Source organism: Astyanax mexicanus, chromosome 6 (assembly GCF_023375975.1).
Source record: "Astyanax mexicanus isolate ESR-SI-001 chromosome 6, AstMex3_surface, whole genome shotgun sequence".
NCBI lineage: Eukaryota > Metazoa > Chordata > Actinopteri > Characiformes > Acestrorhamphidae > Astyanax > Astyanax mexicanus.
The window spans coordinates 18,483,199-18,489,198 of record NC_064413.1 but is presented as its reverse complement, the minus strand read 5'-3'; positions in this window follow the sequence as shown (position 1 = coordinate 18,489,198).

Sequence of the window (6,000 nt, the reverse complement as noted above, 5' to 3'; positions counted from 1 at the left end):
AATAATAACAGAGAAATATGATAATTTATGTCTTCATTGAGATTTTTTTTTTTTTTTAAATCACAGTTCTAATGGAACGGTATATAATCCCTTGTGTGTTAAAAGTATTTAGTCAGCCACAAAATCAAGAAAATCACATTGTAGGTTTTTTAAAGAATGCATTTGTAATTTATGGTGGAAAATAAGTATTTGGTCAATAATAAAAGTTCAACTCAATACTTTGTAACATAACCTTTGTTGTTGACAAAAGTCAAAATGTTTCCTGTAAGTCCTGTAAGGTTTGAACACACTCTAGCTGGTATTTTTGCCCATTCCTCCATGCAGATCTCCTCTAGAGCAGTGATGTGTTGGGGCTGTTGGCAGGAAACTTTTAACTCCCTCCACAAGATTTCTATAGGGTTGAGGTCTAAAGACTGGCTAGGCCACTCTAGGACCTAGAAATAGTTTTTACGGATCCATTCATTGCCGGAGTGGTGTGTTTGGGATCATTGTCATGTTGGAAGACCCAGCCATGTTCCATCTTTAATGCTCTTACTGATGGAAGGAGGTTTTGGCTTTAAATCTAAAGTAGCTATGGTGTTTTTGGGATACAACTCAGCCTTCTTTTTTTCCCCAAACACGACAAGTTGGTTTTTACCAAGGAGTTCTATTTTGATTTTATCAATATTCTCCCAATTCTTTTCTTAATGTAATACTGATGGTAGCCTTTGTTACTTTAGTCCCAGCTCTCTGCAGGTCATTCATCAGGTCCTTTTGTTTAGCTCTGGGATTCTTGCTCACTGTTCTCATGATCATTTTGACCCCTGTCATGTCTGGTGCTGAAAGCACGTCTGTGTCTCCCACATCCAGCTCTATCTGCGATTCTCACAGTAACAACTACAATACCCAGAACGCACCACTCCATGACACAACACACACTCCCGATCACATGACACGTCACATGACGCCACCAGGAAGTCCCGAGTACTGATTACTCAGTGTATTTAAGGACCATGCTCACGCTCACACCTCGCCGAGTATCTGTTTGGTAAATCCTACAATACAAAGCGTTTCTCTTGCCCTTGCTATTTTCCGTGTATGATCCTGTTTTTGTTTTCTACCGACTTTGATTTTTGCCTGCTCCCTTGTGTTGGATTACCGTGTATGACCTGGACTGTTTATTGTACTCTGGATTTTTGCCTACCCTGTGATACTGCCTACCCGTGTATGAACTCTGGACTGTCCTCCGGTTATGGTATGGTTTCTCTACACTGTGCATTTTTGGTACTGACCCTGTTTCTGTTGACTACCCCTGTCTACTCTATAACTTTAATAAAAGTTATTTTATTGTATCTGCATCAGTCTCATTCCTGTCTGGCCCTGACAACCCCACAGGATGAGATCTTGCATTGGGCCCCAGATTATCAGGGCCCAGAGATTATCACTGGTCTTGTATGTCATCCATTCTTTTTACAATTGCTCCCACAGTTAATTTATTTACACCAACCTGTTTGCTTATTGTAGATTCACTTTTCCCAGCCTGGTGCCTGTCTATGATTTTCTTCTGGGTGTCCTTCCACAGCTCTTTGGTCTTGACCATAGTTAAGTTAGGAGGTCAGCTGAGGTCAAACACGTACCATTAGGAACAGGTAAAGAGTAAAGGACGAATAGCTTCTTAAAGAAGAAGTTACAGATCTGTCAGAGTAAGAAATCCTGCTGGTTTGTGGGTGACCAAATTTATTTTCCAATTAAAAAAAAAAAATCCTACAATGTGATTTTCCTTGATTTAGTTAAAGTGAACCTATGATGCAAATTAGTTCAGTGGCTAACAACTATATTTTTCACACTACTTTATTGGGCAGCACTCGTTAGGAACAGGGGTGTCGCCACGTTTCCGCCGAGCTCGACAGAGAGAAAGGGGAGAAATGTAAATAAAAGCTCACCAGAGAAGCATTTTATTTATTTGTTTTCATTATCGTTTATTTTAGTTCAAACAACCTCACAGGTCAAATGTTTAATGCTTGCGGGCCACATCTGGCCTGCGGGCCGCCTATTGCCAACCCCTGCTCTAGTGCTTTGTCAATGAGCACAGGATTCTGCCCACAGTATACTGTTGGTGTGCTTAAAAACTCCAGCAGCGCTTCTGTGACTGATCCACTCATACCAGCTCAACACAATGGGACATAGGCAAGGCAAGGCAAGGCAAGGCAAGTTTATTTATATAGCACCTTTCATACACAACGGTCATTCAAAGTGCTTTACAAATTAGAAAATACACAGAGAAATCAAATAAAAAAATAAAAATAAAGATAAGTCAAATTAAAAATATGTAAAAGAACAAAAAGAATTTGAAATAAAAATAAAATAAGAATAAAGCATGAATAAAACATACATGATTAAAACAAAGAGAAGTAAAATTAAAAACATGTAAAAGAACAACAAGGAATTGGAAATAAAATTAAAATAAGAAAAAACATAATATAAAAGTGCCGTTACAGAATAAAAGTGGGCGGAGCTGCAGTGTTTTAAACTGAGCTGAAAGCCTGATCAAACATGTAGGTTTTCAGTCTGGATTTAAACATGTTTAGTGTTGGAGCTCTTCTAATACTCTCTGTTAACTGGTTCCATTTAAGAGCAGCGTAGTAACTAAACGCTGCCTCTCCGTGTTTAGTTTTTACTTTAGGCAGCTCTAGCTGACCAGTTCCTGATGATCTGAGAGTTCTGCTCGGCTCATACTGCTGGAGCACATCAGATAAATATGCTGGTCCTGCACCATTAACACATTTATACACCAGTAACAGTACCTTAAAGTCTATTCTGTAACATACTGGTATCCAGTGTAGGGATTTAAGGATGGGGGTGATGTGCTCCCTTCTTTTACTTCTAGTCAGAACTCTGGCTGCTGAATTCTGAATCAGCTGAAGCTGTTTGATGGTCTTTTTTGGGAGTCCAGTTAGGAGTCCATTACAGTAATCAATCCTACTAGAAATAAAGGCGTGGATGAGTTTCTCCAGATCTGCTTTAGACAGAAAATCTCTGATCTTATTTATGTTCTTGAGGTGATAAAATGCTGATTTGGTGACGGCTTTGACGTGACTGTTAAAAGTGAGATCAGAGTCCATTTGTACACCAAGATTACGCACTAGTTCTTTAGATTTTAGACTTTTTGAATCCAGATAGGTAGCTAGTCTGTGCCTCTCATTACTATTCCCAAATAAAATAACATAACATAAGCATACTATCACCATGACACTGTAGTGTCATGGTGATAGTATTGACACCACTGCAGTGCTGTCAATGCCCCACCACCCAAATAATAGCTGCTCAGTGGTAGTCCTATGGGGATTTGACCACTGAAGAACAGGGTGAAAGGAGGATAATAAAGTATAAAGAGAAACAGATACAAGACTACAGTCTGTAATTATAGAACTAGAGTGCTCTCATATTTCATAATAGGTGTAAAAACAAGGAAGTGGTCAGGACGTTATGCGGATGATGTCAGTGTACATACTCAATGCAAAGAAATTCTGTCAGACACTCTGTTCTGTTCTCAGCCTGTAGATGCACTAGATTACTACATGAGAAAATATTAGAGCAGTGCTGACCTGTGTCATGTGTAATTATATGAAACCGCTTACATAAGAGAGATTAAAAGAGACATTCTGTGAGGTATTAAATTATCTACTGCAAGGATATGTCTTCTTGGGCGTACCTAAAAAAGTAGTAATTGCAGGTTCGTTGTGGTTAATAACAGCTAATGCATCTCTACTGTCATTTTCTGCTATGCTACATCGGTGGTAAAAAAATATTTTAAGGGTATTGTCGAACGTCAAAAAGGTTAAAAGGTTTTAGCAGTGAATTCTAAACAAAATGTCTAACAATTATGCAATGCACATTTAAAAATGATAAAACTGTGCATAATTTGTGCAGCTGGAGAGAACAGAGACATGAAGGAAGTTTTGACAGCAAAAGCTCATATGGAGAGATTCAGTTACAGTGCATTACTGCCTGATAGCAGCAATCACAGAACATCTCTCAAGCAATCATAAATCATATTGCAGGGTCGGAACTAACCGTGGTATAATACAATTTAAATTGCCTTAAAACACCTACAAATATACAATATTATTAGGATCGATACGCTGTTTACTGTTTAGCACTGTGCTAAAGACATTTTATGCTGGTTTCCCAGACATGGATTAATCAGATTGCGTAAATCATACTTAATCACACTAAAAAGCCTGTAAAGCTTATATTATTTTCTTTCTGGTTGAGTCAGTTCAAGTCTCTGAAACGTCTACTTATTCAATGCTACTTTTGTTTTATGTTTGTGGAGAAACATTACGCTTACATTACATTTACACACATTTGAAAACAAAAAAGCTGTACAATTTCTTTGTTTAAAATCTTTGTACACTCTTGTCTGCTATTTGATATGTCTTTTTTTATTTCATTATTTGTTATTTAATGTTGTTGTCCTGATGTTATGTGACATGATAAAAACAAAGATCTGTTATCTGTTATTAAATATATATTTATATATATATATATTTTTTTAAGCATTATTCTGCATTTTTAGTTGCTACAGGACTGTTATATGACTGACAGCTGTTCTAACCAATCCAAGCTTTTTAAAATGGCTTCTGCTCACGTGTCTGTGTGGACCCTTCTCCTGATTTTGAGAAGGGTGTAGTAATGAGTCTATTAGCAAAGTCAAAGGACAATCTAACCAATCAGATTAATGATTTTCACTACGGGGGCGGGGCCATGGCTGTCTAACTCCTTCTCTGCGCTGTGCTGAAGGGGTAGGCATTGATTAGTAGTAGCATGCTGGATTAATTCCATAGTTAGCTAACTATCCTGGAATTGCGACTGTAAATGAGACAAATATTGTGTCACATCATATTAAATAGCCTTTTTAAAGTCTGCTACGGTGGCCGAGAAAGCCCAGCGCAGTGCAAATTGAAAAGCGCTGCAAAAGCACAAAACACATCCATCAAAATTACAACACAGGCGCAGCAAATAGAAAAACGCGCTGCAAATAGAACCACAACACAACGGAAGTGAGTCACAACACAACGGAATTTTCCCGGGGGACCTTAAAAGATGCTGTACCAGCTGTATACAAAGGACAATAAGTGGCAAACAAGCTTCTGAAAAGTAAGTTATGTTTATTACCTGTGATTACCACGGTTGTGTGCATATTATTAAAAGTTCTGCTTCACAAAACGCCTTGTTTGCCACTTATTGTCCTTTGTACACATAGTGAAGTCCGAGACGTTACTGAAGACGCAGCTTAGCTGGTACAATATCTTTTAAGTTCCCCGGGAAAATTCCGTTGTGTTGTGACTCACTTCCGTTGTGTTGTGGTTGTATTTGCAGCGCGTTTTTCTATTTGCAGCGCGTTTTTCTATTTGCTGCGCCTGTGTTGTAATTTTGATGGATGTGTTTTGTGCTTTTGCAGCGCTTTTCAATTTGCACTGCTTTGGGCTTTCTCGGCCACCGTAGTCTGCCCTTCAATGTGAAACTAATTCGCAATAATAGGCCGCCTGACTGGTGAGTTTTTTTTTGTGTACTTAACGTTTTGGCTGCTCTGGCGTACTGTTGTCATACAAATGAGTGATCTTTGAACACCTGTACTTGTAGGAAAATTAATCATTTTTTGTTGGACCTATTGTATACTTTTGTGGTTTGTAGCTGTATTTGTGGGCTGTTGATGTGTATTAGGTTCAGATAACTCGGTCAAGACAGAGAATTAGTAGTTATTGTAATTCTTATCTATGTGCCACTTGGGGCGTGCGGAGAAAGGGTAGGGGGAGGGTTGCAGAAGGGGTACCCACTATATTCACTGCACGCCACTGGTATATATATATATATATATATATATATATATATATATATATATATATATATATATATATAATTAACACCATTTAAACAGTATAGCTGATAATATTAGTACAAAGTTGGAGGCATTTATGTTAGCGATCCAACATTCTGTGGCTACGTTGTTTGGATCAG